The 16,071-nt window shown below is 43.7% G+C and overlaps 1 pseudogene; it reads right to left on the bottom strand.

The window, feature by feature from the left end:
* Positions 1-16,071, bottom strand: part of LOC123955081 — a 47,701-nt pseudogene that overhangs the window by 12,516 nt on the left and 19,114 nt on the right.

A 16,071-nucleotide genomic window follows, 5' to 3' on the forward strand; every position in this document is an offset into this window, starting at 1 on the left:
ACTGGTCTAGTGTGCGCAGAGAATCGATATCTATCCAGTTCCCAGCACCAGGACTGTTTGCAGGGAAGTACGAGAAGTTAATGGAAGAAGTGTGTTTGTCCATAAATTAGGTGCACCTTGTACTTTTCCTGGTTGCAGTTCTGTGTATACATTGTCCCATATGGCCAGCCCTCATTTAACCCTGCGGGCACAGGACTACAGTGAAGGGCAAACATACCAACTGTATACAGTCTCCCCACATCCACTGTTCCCCGCCCCCCACCTCCACTGCAGTTGGTGCAATCCCATGGCAGCTGAGCCTGGCGAGTATAGATGGGCGCCTTCTCTGGCCCCATCTGGGAAGACCTATGTAGCTGCTCGGTTCCAAGGTCAGTTGCACTTGGATTTGGGATGAACCTCTTTGAATGAGTCTCCCCTCTATTTCACCTGACCATAGATTAGAAACTGGAATCCACCTTTATTTTTTAAAGACTTTATTTATTTATTTATTTATTTATTTATCTATTTGAGAGAGATTTCAAGCAAGAGAGAGCCTGAGCTGGCAGGGAGCGGCAGAGAGAAAGGGATAGGCAGACTTCCCACTGAGCAGAGAGCCCCATGTGGGCCTCGATTCCAGGATCTGGGATCATGACCTGAGCTGAAGGCAGATGCTTAACTGACTGAGCTACCCAGGTGCCCCAGGAATCTGCTTTTAAAGCAACTACTTACATTCAGAAAGGCTCCTGACTTGAAAAAAGTCTCCGGGGAATGCATGATGATCTAAAGATGAGACTTGAGGCTGGCCCCTGGGAAAGGGCTAGAAATTGTAGGCAAAGGGATTTTAAAAAATTAAAAAATCAAGGGAGAAACTTTAGAAACTGATACACACGCACCTCCCTGGGCTCACTCTGAGATAGCGGCTTTCAGTGTGGGCTGCATGTTGGAATCACCCACAAACGCTGAAGCCCAGATCATGGCATACAACATCAGAGTTTCCATGGCTAAGACCCAGGTAGTAGCAGTTTTTAAAGTTCCTCGGGCAATTCTAGTGTATGGCCAAAGTGGAAAATAAGAGCGCTGGGGGTTACACCCCCTATGCTTTTTTTTTTTTTTTTAATAAATCTGGATCAAATTTTGCTTTATCTCCCACCACTTCAGCCCTTAATTCCATGAAGGGATGTGTGTTAAGAGACAACTCAGTAAAAAATGAGCTTGAATAAATCCTATAAAGACAATTAGGCAACATTTATCAACAGAAAATTAAATATGCTTAAAATACATTTATCTCTTCAATTTTATGTCCACAAAGATACAAGGATGCTCACTGCAGCAACTATAATAACAAGAAATGGAAAACAACCAGGTGTATCCATCAATAATACATGTCATAGCCTCACAATGAAAAATTGTGTAGTCCTTAAGAAAGAATAAAGCCAATTGGTATATACAAATATGAGATGAGAGATGTCCAAGCGGAAGGAACAGTGTGTGCAAAGTCCCTGAGGTAGGAATGTGTCTGGCATGAGGGAGGCACACAGAGGTGACCAGCATGACTGAAAGGAGCAAACGATAAAGGATGGAATTAGGGAGGTATACCGAGCTGAATGGTGGTGCTCAACAAGATATGCCCATGTGTTAGTCCCCAGAACCTATGAATGTGACCTTATTTAAAGAAAAGTTCTTTGCAGATAAACTTAAGCATCTTGGGTTGAGGGGATCATTTCAGATTTCCAGGTGAGCTCTAATCCAATGACAAGTGTCCTTAGAAGATACAGATGGAAGAGAGGTCTATGGAGGAGGAAGCCATGTTAAGGTGAAGGCAGAGATTGGAGTGATTTGGCTACAAGCCCATGAAGTCCCGAGTAGCCACCAAATGCTAAACAAGGCACAGAATAGCTTAGCTTCCCTAAAGCTTCTAGGGAGAACACGGCCCTGCCAAACCTTAATTTTGGACTCTGTCTTCTAGAACTGTAAGTAAATAAACTTCTGTCACTGAATTCTAGCAGGTTTGTGGTTAGCTTATTATGGCAGCCACAGAACACTAATAAAGAAGGCCCCAGAGGCCGGGTAAGAGGGCTTTAGTGGTCTTGCAGACCACTGTTAGGGCTTAGTTTTCATTCCCTAAATGGGAAGCCAGGGGAGGACACTGTGAACAGAAGTGATGTGACTGAAGTCACTTTCCAACAGGATCGCCCTGACTGCTATCATAGAATAAAGTGTGTAATCCCAAGTTCCTGGATTGTTTTTATAGGCAAACTGTAACTAGATTTTTAATTTAGAAATGAACATAAACTTTAAAAAGGAAAAACAATGAGCTAAATCCTAAATTAATAAACATTGAATTAAAAAACAAGCATTTGAAAAATATTAGTTTACCAAAAAAAAAAAAACAACAACAACAACAAAAAAAAAACCAAGCATTTGAAAGCTAGCCCACATGACCAAACCTTGACAAAGAGACTCTTTGAGCTTTACCATCTGGTACCTCGTTGAGGCCATCAAAAGGCCCATGGTCCTGGGGAGTGGATCAGCTCCGTCATCAGGAAGGCAAAGCTGTAAACATCTCCCTTTGGGGTGCCCGACCACGGCGCCTCTGGGAGCCCCAACAGCTCGGGGACAATCCAGTAGAGAGCTCTGCAAAGCAACAGTTTTGGTGGGGGAAGCATGCAGTGGGAAAGGGGGCAGGCAGAAAGGGGAAAGCCACCTCTCTTTCTCAGGGAAGCACAGAACAATTGAAAGGAGCCAGCCCCTAAGAAATGTGCTGTAGTGTTGCCTGACTTAAAGAGCAAATCAGAATCTATGGGTATGTGAATACAGAGAGATCAGGGACCTGCACTAATGTCTTTTCTGTGCCCAACACCTGACTGTGTGGTTAGAAGAGCTCTTCCTGGGGGGAGTCAAGATGGCGGGGAAGTAGGAGGAGGCGCCGTTTCAACCTGTCCCCTAAAGTGAGCTGATTACCTACCAAAGAACTCCGATCACCCATGAAATCAGCCTGAGATCAGAATTATATATGTCTGGATCCCTACAGAAGCAGAAGACGCCAGTGAGCAGGTAAAGCAGAGTGGGAACATAGGACAGATGGAGCCACCATAGGCGACCCATTGGAAAGTAATACCCCAATACGAGAGTGCCTGCGTCTGGGGACCAGCATTAGCTTGGAGTCTGGTTGAAAGCACTCAGAAAAAAAGAGCAAAGGATCGTGGGGGGAAATTGTGGGAATCGGGGCGGTTAGGGACAGGGGCTTAAGTCCCCGGACCCAGGACAGCCTCCCCTGGCGCTGAGCCAGAGAGAGTGCGGCGGAGAAACCAGGTCTCCGTCCCTGAGCCGCAGGCGCGCCTGAGCCGCCAGTGCGCCCGAGAACGCGTGGGGTCCGGCTCCCGTGAGGGGCTGGGAGCCTCGCCAGACAGCGTTTCAGAGACACGTGCACCCCACACCCTCCCCTGGGAGAGGTGCTCACAGGCTCTAGCCGGGAGCTCTGGGACCCAGAAAAACCAGGCACTCCCAGCCTGGGCCAGCGGGAAAATCTCAGTGTGCGATTGCCGCTTGGAAACTCTCTGGCGGTCTGGAGCCGCCCAGACAGCCGCCACTACCGCGGTTTTGGTACAAGGAGGAGCTCCTGCATCCCCAGGGACCGTGACTCGGAACCTACTCTGCCAGCAGCGCTGCAGAGCATTCTGAGGCTTCTCTCTGAGAGGGAGGTCGGGGTGCAGTTTGCTCTCCTCTAAACCTCCAAAAACCATCAAAAGCTGTCAAGGCAAGAGAAAACAGATGAACGAACATAAAAACCTCCAGAGAACAAAAGCCTGAAAAAAACGGTTTTCTCAGAGCCCATCCCCTTGAGGGGGGCGGGAGGACTTAACTCAGGGAACATCATTGACTGAAAACCCACGTGGCAGGCCCCTCCCCCAGAAAACCAACCAGGAAGGAAGGAAAAGAAAAAGACGACAAGAGAACAACCACCACTACTTCATAAATACAACTTTTATTTTTAACTCGTTACCACTATTCTGGTTCATTTTTTTTTATACATATAGATAATTTTTTAACCTATTTACCATCACAGTGAGATGTCCAGTACATCAAATTCCTTAATAACCTTCTAACCTGAACTTTTTGATATGTACAGCCATGTTTTCCTTTTGCTTTTCTATTTTTAAAATTTTTTTAAATTTTAGTTTAGTTTAGTCTAGTTTATTTTTTTTAATTTTTATTTTCTAATATACATATAGAGTTAAACTTCAAGGTAATCCCCTTTCCCCAATCAATGCTACCACTATAGGTAAACCAATTTTTAATCCACCTTTATCTTAGGAAAGTTGAGTCCTTTAACAAAGACATCAAGATACATCCAGGAAGAATCAAAATAACCTTCCTCGACCACACTGAGAATTTATAACCACTCTCTCATCTTTTCCTTCCGCCAGTGTTTCTGTGTATTTGTGTTTGTCCTGATAGTATATAAATCTTATACTTGTGGTCCTTTTTAACGAGGTTCTTCCTTTTTTTTGCGTATATATATATAAAGTATATGAGTATACTCATATACTCAAAGTATAAAAGTATATGACAAGTATATATATTCTCTTGTCATATACTTTTATCAGTCTTTTTGTTTGTCTGTTTTTGTTTGTATACTTCATAAATCTTACCTTGGGGCCCATTTGGGCTGAGCCTTCTCTTTTATCTTCCCTTTTTTTCCCGTCTCTCTCTCTCTCTCTTTTTTTCTTTTCTGTTTTCTCTCATTTGGGTGGGGAATCCTGATTGCACAGAAGCGTTCCAGGGTGCACCTTGACTGCACCACAGTTGATACATCCAGCTACATCCGTTCAGTCATCTCTCACCAAAATGACTAGGAGGAGCAATGCCCAACAGAAGAAAAATACAGAGGATGGACCTTCTGCAACAGAGCTAATGGCTATCGACATAGACAATATGTCGGAAAAGGAATTCAGGCTAACAATTATCCAGGCAATAGCTAGGTTGGAGAAAGCCATGGATGACCAAACGGAATTGATTAGGGCAGAACTGAAAGCCACCAGGGATGATGTTCACAATGCTCTCAATGAGTTCCAATCTAATCTAAATTCTCTAAAAGCTAGGGTAACTGAGACAGAAGATAGAATTAGTGATCTGGAGGACAAACAGATAGAGAGAAAGGATCAGGAGGAAGCCTGGAATAAACAGCTCAGAAGCCACAAAAACAGAATCGGGGAAATAAATGATGCCATGAAACGTTCCAACATCAGAATTATCAGAATCCCTGAAGGGGAGGAAAAAGAAAGAAGTCTAGAAGATATAGTGGAACAAGTTTTCTATGAAAAATTTCCCAACCTCATGAATGGAAACAGCGTTCATGTACTAGAGGCAGAAAGGTTTCCCCCCAAGATTTTTGATTCTCTAAAGTCCTCGCAACACCTGATAGTTAGAATGAAAAATTACAATTGTAGGCAGACCCTCTTGAAAGCAGCTAGGACAAAGAATCTCCTTACATAGAGAGGAAAGCCCATTAGAATAACATCAAACCTATCCACAGAGACCTGGCAAGCCAGGAAGGGCTGGCAAAATATATTCAGGGCACTAAATGAGAAGAACACGCAGCCAAGAATACTTTATCCAGCAAAACTGACATTCCAAATGGATGGAGAGATAAAGAGTTTCCAAGACCAGCAAGGCTTAAAAGACCATGCAACCACCAAGCCGACACTACAGGAAATATTAAGGGGGGTTCTATAAAAGAGAAAAAAATCCTAAGAATATCATTGAACAGAAATATAGAGACAATCTATAGACAGAAAGACTTCAAAGGTAACACGATGCCAATAAAAACGTATCTATCAAAAATCACTCTCAATGTGAATGGCCTAAATGCGTCCATAAAATGACACAGGGTTGCAGATTGGATAAAACCACAGGACCCATCCATATGTTGTCTACAAGAGACCCATTTTGAACCTAAAGATACACCCAGACTGAAAGTGAAGGGATGGAGAAGCATCTTTCATGCCAATGGGCCTCAAAAGAAGTCCAGGGTAGTGATTCTCATATCAGATAAATTAGATTTTAAACTAAAGACTGTAGTCAGAGATACAGAAGGAAACTACATAATTCTTAAAGGGTCTATCCACCAAGATGATCTAACAATTGTAAATATCTATGCCCCCAATATGAGAGCAGCCAATTACATAAGAAAACTGTTGATCAAGATAAAGAGTCATATTGATATGAATACATTAAGAGTAGGAGATCTTAACATGCCTCTCTCAGTAATAGACAGATCATCGAAGCAGAAAATCATAAAGAAATAAGAGCATTGAATGAAACATTGGACCAGATGGACCTCATAGATATATACAGAACATTCCACCCTAAAACAACAAAATACTCATTCTTCTCAAGTGCACACGGAACCTTCTCTAGAACAGACCACATATTCGGTCACAAAACAGGACTCAACCGATACCAAAAGACTGACATTATTCCCTGCATATTCTCAGATCACAATGCTTTGAAACTGGAGCTCAATCACAAGGAAAAGTTCAGAAGGAACTCAAACACCTGGAAGCTAAAGACCACCTTGCTTAAGAATGCTTGGATCAACCAGGAGATCAAAGAAGAGCTTAAACAATTCATGGAAACCAATGAGAATGAAGACACTTCGGTCCAAAACCTATGGGATACAGAAAGGCAGTTCTAAGGGAGAAATACATAGCCATCCAAGCCTCCCTCAAAAAAATTGAAAAATCCAGAATACACCAGCTGTCTCTACACCTTAAAGAACTGGAGAATCAACAACAAGTCAAACCAACTCCACACACAAGAAGGGAAATAATCAAGATTAGAGCAGAGATCAATGAGGTAGAAACCAGAGATACAGTAGAACATATCAATGAAACTAGAAGCTGGTTTTTTGAAAGAATCAATAAGATCGATAAACCATTGGCCACACTAATCCAAAAGAAAAGAGAGAAAGCCCAAATTATTAAAATTACGAATGAAAAGGGAGAAATCACAACTAACACCAAGGAAATAGAAACAGTCATCAGAAATTATTACCAACAGTTATATGCCAATAAGCTAAGCAACCTAGATGAAATGGATGCATTCCTGGAAAACTATAAACTCCCAAAATTGAACCAGGAAGAAATTGACAACCTGAATAGACTGATATCTAGTAACGAGATTGAAGCAGTGATCAAAAACCTCCCAAAAAACAAGAGCCCAGGACCTGACGGATTCCCTGGGGAATTCTACCAAACTTTCAAAGAAGAAATAACACCAAGTCTCCTGAAGCAGTTCCAAAAAATTGAAGCAGAAGGAAAACTTCCAGACTCTTTTTATGAAGCCAGCATTACCCTGATCCCCAAACCAGGCAAAGACCCTACCAAAAAGGAGAATTTCAGACCAATATCACTGATGAATATGGATGCTAAGATTCTCAACAAGATCCTAGCAAACAGGATCCAGCAGCACATTAAAAAGATTATCCACCATGACCAGGTGGGATTCATCTGAGTCACAAGGATGGTTCAACATTCGCAAATCAATCAATGTGATAGAACAAATCAATAAGAGAAGAGAGAAGAACCACATGGTCCTCTCAATTGATGCAGAAAAAGCATTTGACAAAATCCAGCATCCATTCCTGATTAAAACACTTCAAAGTATAGGGATAGAGGGAACATTCCTGAACCTCATAAAATCTATCTATGAAAGACCCACAGCAAATATCATCCTCAATGGGAAAATGTTTGCAGCCTTCCTGTTGAGATCAGGAACACAAGGATGCCCACTCTCACCACTCTTGTTCAATATAGTATTAGAAGTCCTAGCAACGGCAATCAGACAACAAAGAGAAATAAAAGGTATCCAAATTGGCAATGAAGAAGTCAAACTCTCTCTATTCACAGATGACATGATTCTTTATATGGAAAGACCCAAAGATTCTACCCCTAAACTACTAGAACTCATACAGCAATTCAGTAATGTGGCAGGATGCAAAGTCAATGTACAGAAATCAGTGACTTTCTTATACACTTACAATGAAAACACAGAAAGGGAAATTAGAGAATTGATTCCATTTACTATAGCACCAAGAACCATAAGATACCTGGGAATATACCTAACAAAAGAGGTAAAGGATCTCTATTTGAGGAACTACAGAACACTCATGAAAGAAATTAAAGAAGACACAAAAAGATGGGAGACTATTTCATGCTCTTCAATCGGAAGAATAAACATTATTAAAATGTCTATACTGCCCAGAGAAATCTATACTTTAATGCCATTCCAATCAAAATTCCACCAGTATTTTTCAAAGAGCTGGAGCAAATAATCCTAAAATTTGTATGGAATCAGAAGAGACCCCTAATTGCTAAGGAAATGTTGAAAAACAAAAATAAAACTGGTAGCATCATGTTACCTGATTTCAAGCTTTACTACTAAGCTGTGATCACTAAAACAGCATGGTACTGCCATAAAAACAGACACATAGACCAGTGGAACAGAGTAGAGAGCCCAGATATGGACCCTCAACTCTATGGTCAAATAATCTTCGACAAAAAAGGAAAAAATATACAATAGAAAAAAGACAGTCTCTTCAATAAATGGTGCTAGAAAAACTGGACAGCTATATGTAGAAGAATGAAACTTGACCATTCTCTTACACCGTACACAAAGATAAACTCGAAATGGATAAAATACCTCAACGTGAGACAGGAATCCATCAGAATCCTAGAAGAGAACATAGGCAGTAACCTCTTTGATATCAGCCACAGCAACTTCTTTCAAGATATGTCTCCAAAGGCAAAGGAAACAAAAACGAAAATGAACTTTTGGGACTTCATCAAGATCAAAAGCTTCTGCACAGCAAAGGAAACAGTCAACAAAACAAAAAGGCAACCCACGGAATGGGAGAAGATATTTGCAAATGACAGTACAGACAAAAGGTTGATATCCAGGATCCATAAAGAACTCCTCAAACTCAACACACACAAAACAGATAATCATATCAAAAAATGGGCAGAAGATATGAACAGACACTTCTCCAATGAAGACATACAAATGGCTATCAGACACATGAAAAAATGCTCATCATCACTAGCTATCAGGGAGATTCAAATTAAAACCACATTGAGATATCACCTTACACCAGTTAGAATGGCCAAAATTAGCAAGACAAAAAACAACGTGTGTTGGAGAGGTTGTGGAGAAAGGGGAACCCTCTTCCACTGTTGGGGGGAATGCAAGTTGGTGCAGCCACTTTGGAGAACAGTGTGGAGATTCCTCAAGAAATTAAAAATAGAGCTTCCCTATGACCCTGCAATTGCACTGCTGGGTATTTACCCCAAAGATACAGATGTAGTGAAAAGAAGGGCCATCTGTACCCCAATGTTTATAGCAGCAATGGTCACAGTGGCCACACTGTGGAAAGAACCAAGATGCCCTTCAATGGACGAATGGATAAGGAAGATGTGGTCCATATACACGATGGAGTATTATGCCTCCATCAGAAAGGATGAATACCCAACATTTGTATCAACATGGATGGGACTGGAGGAGATTATGCTGAGTGAAATAAGTCAAGCAGAGCATCAACTATCATACGGTTTCACTTATTTGTGGAGTGTAACAAATAACATGGAGGACATGGGGAGATGGAGAGGAGAAGGGAGTTGAGGGAAATTGGAAGGGGAGATGAACCATGAGAGACTATGGACTCTGAAAAACAACCTGAGGGTTTTGAAGGGGCGGGGGTGGGAGGTTGGGGAACCAGGTGGTGGGTAATAGGGAGGGCAAGTATTGCATGGAGCACTGGGTGTGGTGCAAAAACAATGAATACTGTTACGCTGAAAAGAAAAAAAGAAGAAGAGGTCTTCCTCTTTCTTCCCCTTCCTGTCTTGTCCACATTTTAAAAACAAATTTATTGAAATACAATTCATAGAACATAAAATTAACCATGAAAGCAAACAATTCAGTGGCATGTAGTACCTTTGCAGCATTAAACAATCAACCACCCAAAGAAGTCCCAAAACATGTCCATGGCCTCAAAGTAAAATCTTGTTCCAATAAACAGCTTCTCCCTGTTCCTCCAACCCCCGGCCCCGGGCAACCACCAACCTGCATTCTGTCTTTAAAGATCTCTGTGTTCCGGATATTTTGTATGACCTACATTTATTGTTTGCTGTGAGTTTTATAGGTTTATTTCCCTGGAGGTTACAATCGCTAAATTACACTGTCGATATATATGTAGAGATGGGGAAATAGAGTGGCTTCCACCAGGTGTTCAGAATTTCCGCCTTTGTCTTTATAGGTTTATTTCACTGTAGGTTACAATCAATAAACCTAAATGTATGTATATATATCTATGTGTGTGTGTGTGTGGTGTATACATGTACATACACATATACACACATAGATATGTGTGTATATATGTATGGAGATGGGGAATAGAGCAGCTACTAGCAGGTGTAGAGAATTTCCCCCTTTTTCTTTTTCTGTAAGGCATCATGCTGTCCCATGTTACAGAAACTCCCCACGTGCGCACAGCCAAGCTGCTGGCAAAAGGTGCTGCTCCAGGGAGGGGTGGTCATAGCCCCGGGACACGTGGGAGGTGAGAGACTCAAAGCTGCTCAGCTCACCGTGGAGGAGTAGGCTCAGTTAACCGAGCCTCTGTTTGCGCATGTGCAAAAGGGGAGGGGGGTTGGGGCTCCAGGCAGAAGGTCTTGTCCTGAGATGTGCACGAGAATCATTGGAGAGCTTTTAAAAAACCAAGCGGACGCCCAGGCCTGGATTCCATCTTCAGATATTCTGGTTCAGTTGATCTAGGATGGGACCTGGCCACCCAGGTGTATTTTTTCAAGCAACTCAAGCGACACTGGAGCTCGTCGTGTTTAGGGTACCTGCCGATGATGCGCTCTGAGGACGCGGGAAGACGACGCGGTGGGATACCGAGGCCTGAAGAGAAGGGCAGTGATTTGCTTCTGGCTGCCCAGCTTGGCCAGGGTGAGACCCAGCCTCCTACCTCGGACCTCACACCAGTGGAGACTCGCTGCCCTGGAGGCTATTTTTCTCGCGCGCCCTTGGGTGGCTAGAACAGCCACACATGGTCAGCTCCGGAGGCAGGTCCCTGGCCCGTCTCTGAGCCAGTGAGCTTCAGGAAGCAGAGGTGGGGGGGGGGGGGCGGGGGGACATGGGCCCTGTGGCTACTGTGCTAGTAGCTAGTGGGTGCAAAATCTCCCAGTGGTTACTGATTGCTTTGTCCCTCCCTCACTGCATGTTCTGTAGGTCCCGCCCCAAACCCATGAGCTTCACCTGCATCCAGCTATCCACTAGGCAGGTGGAAAGCTTCGGGTTGATGTGGGACCCCAGGGGGCTCCCATGGAGGAACAGCATGCCCTGGAAGGGTGAAAGTAAGTAAAGGCATCAGAGTAGGTAACAAGGGCCTCTGCTGGAAGAAATAGATGGACAGAAACACAGACCCAGGGGAGGGGGACACGCCCATCTCTAGGTTCATTTAGTCCTAGAGCCACTAACATAGCCCCTTGCCCTTGAGCCAACCTGGGTAGGGGGTACCCTAAAGTAGGGGAAGACTCGTTCTGGCCCCCTGTGTGGAGCCACAAAGGCAAGGCCAGCCTAAAACAAATCAGCTAACAACAACAATAACAACAACAACAATAATAATAAGCTAAATGCAATAGAGTCTGACTGAGTGGTCAGTCCACTTAATTGAAATCCCAGCTCTAACACTTAGCAGAGAGCAAGTTACTTTGCCCCATAAGCCTCATTTTTCTCAACAAAATGGAAGTAACAATAATCCCTACCTCCCAGGGTGGCCGTGGCGGGTTCATGGCATAATATACTTGAGATATGTAACATGGTGCATGACACGAAGTCAATCCCCACCATAAATTGTCATGAAAAACGTGTATAAATATGATAAGAGACACCAACAGTATGGAAACAACACTATATAATTAAGACAATTCTCTTATTACCTACGTGTTCCAAATTATATTCTACTCCTACATATAATGATTCTATAATAATAGAATATTACATTCCGTTATATGCACTTAAGGGTCTTGTTTGAGCACTTTGCAAGGGAAAGGCACTAAAATGAGGGATGTTGAAAAATTCACATTTCATCCACTGTGTTCTTAAGGGCTTATATCTATTATTATAATGCAATAGTAAAGTACCATTACTTATGAAAAGGCCCAGGAAGAACACTAAACTCCAAGGGCGAGCATTCACATCTCCATTTGATCGCTCAGTCTCTTCAAGCAAGGCGCTCCATCCCACAGGCCTCGATTTGACCATCTCTGAGATGGGACTGCTTAGATCCCCACTACTTGAAAGATGGCCCAGGGACCAGCAGCACCAGCATCTCCTGGGAGCTTGGCAGAAATGCAGAGTCTTGGGCCTTGCCCAGATGTACTGAATCAGACTGTATTTTAACCTCATCTAGGAGATTCGTGTGCACGTAGCTTGAGACCACCTGTCCTCCTTTATTGTTCCGCACCTTGGCTGCCCATTAAAGTCCCCTGGTGAGCTTAGAAAGAAAAAACCTAAGACCTAAGACCTGCTTAGACCTAAACACAAGAGCCTGTATTAGTTACAGATCACATGAGGTACATGCCACGAACTGCTGCTAAGAAGCCCAAAGCAAGAGAAGGATCATAATGGGGAAAAGAGTGCCAGTGGGAAGACCTAGTTCAGGGCGAGTCACCAAGGTGGAGCGCATGCTCGTTTGGCAGGAAGATGAGGGCAGAGCATACAGATCTTTCCATAGGCAGGGAAGGGCTTGCAGAAAGACCTAGAATGAGGAAGGAAACAATGATGGCAGGAGGATAGAGAAGAGATAAATTCGAAAAGGAGAGCTGTCACATTTGAAGCAGGATCAGACTGACAGATGTTGGTATCTCTCTGAGATTTCCCAGGGCAGGCTAGCAGCAGTGAAATGAAGGCTAAGGGGATAAGGCAGACTGCATTTCAGAAGTAATCACAGTAGCGCAGGGACACAGGGGGGTCCCACTGTGGGTGATCCTGGGGCCTTTATTTTCTTACCTTCCTTGATGGCGTCACCACAAGACATTCCATAATGTTTATTCAATATTTCCAGCTTCTTGGACTTAAAGTACAGATATAAAGGCTCCCCATATCTTGATCCAAATCTCTGAGCCATTTGCCAACTACCTAGCATGGGAGCTGGTGGAAAGGCAGCAGCCTCAGGATGTCGCAGGTATGGGGCTGTCGTGGAGCCATTTTACCGGCATCGGCCTGGGAAGTCCAGGTTCCTCCTCACACCTGCCTCACCCCAGAGGTTCCAGACAAGAGCAAACATGACCATGTCTCTCTCAAGGGCCTTTCTGGATCTTTTTCTTGTTTAAGTTTATAGTGCTAGCCTTATGTGGTATCGACCGAAGTTCCTTACTTGAACCAACTCATGTAAGTCCCCCAGTGACCCTGTAGACGACGCAGGTGGTATTATCGCTAACGTCATCTTACAAATAAGGAACTAAGGAAAGGGAGAAACAAAGAATTTCACCTGTGCCAGGCAACAGGGCTGGACTGGGGTGGAGCAGGACTGGGATGGCCGCAGTTCCATTCCCACATCCCCGCCCTTGACCAACTGCACGAATGCCAAATGCCCTGTGGCTGACGGAAGAAAGCTCTGAAGGTCAAAGATGAAAGATGACTCTCTGAGCATCGCATTGAAGCCACAAGGGTCAGTGAAAATTCACATGGTGGTCTGGATCCCTGATGAGCAAATAAATCACAACAAAGCTTTCTTTGGGTACTTGGTACTATGCACTTTGCTTTCTTTATACATAGGATCACATTCTGTTTTTCCGGAAGGTAGGTTAATATTCTCATTCTCTGTTTTCCAATGATTAAACTCACAGTTTTAAATTGCTCCCGGAGAACGAGGGCAGAGCTGGAAGATAAACCCAGGTTGGGTTGCCTTCAAAACACAGCCGCTCCTAAATCATTAGATTTTCCTGTTTCCGGTGCCCTGGTGATTGATTGTAAGGTAGGAGTAGGAGGGCAGATCAAACACACCCATTCTCCTGACACCTGATACGGGAACAGCCAGGTTTGAACGTCTCCCAAGCCCAGCGGAGGAGGGGGGTGAGGTCACCCACGGGTGTGGTGGCAGGAGGCAGTGACGGCACCCAGTGTTTCAGCAAACAGGAATATGAGGAGGCCCTGAATGGACTCTGCCCCCCAAGGAGGGTGCCCTGGGCCTCATGGTCACCAGTTCGGGGACTCACTCTGCTCCAGCAGGGATCACGGTGAATCATCATCCTGCTTTAGCAAGAGCCCCGAGCCAATACCCGAAGTGCAGGCTAAGGCAAAAAGCAGGACCGTGGACACACCACTCCTGCTCCCACCCCAAATGAAATTTTTGTTTTTTGAGATGATACAGTTAAATTACATTTTATTTTATTTTTTTAAAGATTTTATTCATTCATTTGACAGACAGAGATCACAAGTAGGCAGAGAGGCAGGCAGGCAGAGAGAGAGGAGAAAGCAGGCTCCCCGCTGAGCAGAGAGCCCAATGCAGGGCTCGATCCCAGGACCCTGGGATCATGACCTGAGCTGAAGGCAGAGGCTTTAACCCACTGAGCCACCCAGGCGCCCTTAAATTACATTTTAGAAACTGCAACCCACTCACCCAAACCTGGAGAAGCCTGGCTGAGGCTGCCTCTGGAATTCTGTAAGGAGGGTTCAACAAGCCGAGGTCTGGGCTTTAAATCTGGGGAGACCTATATCCAATCCCGAATTCCCTCTCATTTTATGGAGACCTCCCCATGCACCAGGGCTGTCCCTGAAGCTCTCAACTCTCTCTGCCCCTGCTAGTGCCAGGCCCACCCCAGGCAGGAGAATATTGTTCAGTCATCACTGATTACCCTGACATCCAGGTTTATTAACAGAATTCACTCCATTAGAGCATAAAGAAGATGTTTAGGAATGGTCAAAAGCCTAGGAATATAGTCCTCACCTAGAGAGGGCACACATCTCTTCAGGGTTTGCTTTTTTTTCCCGTCTTGGTGGAAATGTATGATTTCATGTATATTGTCACAGACCAATAGGACATGATATCAAGGTTGTGAGAACCAGTCCTGTTGGGCATGGAGCCTGCTTTAAGATTCTCTTTCTCCCTCTCTCTCTGTCCCTCCCCAACTCTCTAAAAAAAAAAAGATGAATTAATAGTGGAGTTAATTGCTAATTATTAACAGCAATGTCCAAGAGAAACACAATATGAGCCACAGGTATAATTTTCAATTTTTCAGTTAAGGAAGTGATATTAACTTTAATAATATATTTTGTTTAACCCAATGTATTTTAAAAAATCTTATTTTGACACATAATCAACATAAAAATAATAAGATATTTTACATTCTGGGTTTTTGGGGGGGTTGGTTGTTTGTTTTTCTGAGTCTTTGGATCTGGTGTGATTTTTACACTCAGAACATACTTCAATTTAAGCTCCCCACATTGCCACTGGCCAATAGTCCCATGTAGCTGGTGTTGTTTGGACAGTGCTGGCTTACCCCAGAGGATCGTTGGGGGGAATGAAATTTCTTTTTCAAGATTTATTTATTTATTTGAGAGAGAGAGAACATGAGTGAGTGGGCAGGGGAGCAGAGGAAGGAGGGAGAGAATCTCAAGCAGACTTCACATCCAGTAGGGATCCCAACGTGGGGCTCAATCCCATCACCCTGAGATCATGAGCTGAGCCGAAATCAAGAGTTGGACGCTTAACTGGCTGAGCCACCCAGAGCCCCGTGGGAATGAAACTTTTTAAATGTACATGTTTTTAGTACTAGTTAGTCCTAGTAATGATTTATCTCTGATAATAGTAATACTACCGCTCCTACTAACAATGAACATTTATTCCCTGGCACCTGTTATAGGAGGGCATGGTGCTAAGCATACTTACTTCTCCCAACAACTCTATTAGGTGGGCACTGCTGTTATCTTTAGTTGATACACAGGGAAACTGAGGCTCAGGGTAGGTAAGATCACCTGGCCAATAGTGGAGAGCCAGGGTTCAAACCCCAAGACAATTTCTATAATAATTGC

This window comes from Meles meles, chromosome 13, assembly GCF_922984935.1.
Source record: "Meles meles chromosome 13, mMelMel3.1 paternal haplotype, whole genome shotgun sequence".
Taxonomy (NCBI): domain Eukaryota; kingdom Metazoa; phylum Chordata; class Mammalia; order Carnivora; family Mustelidae; genus Meles; species Meles meles.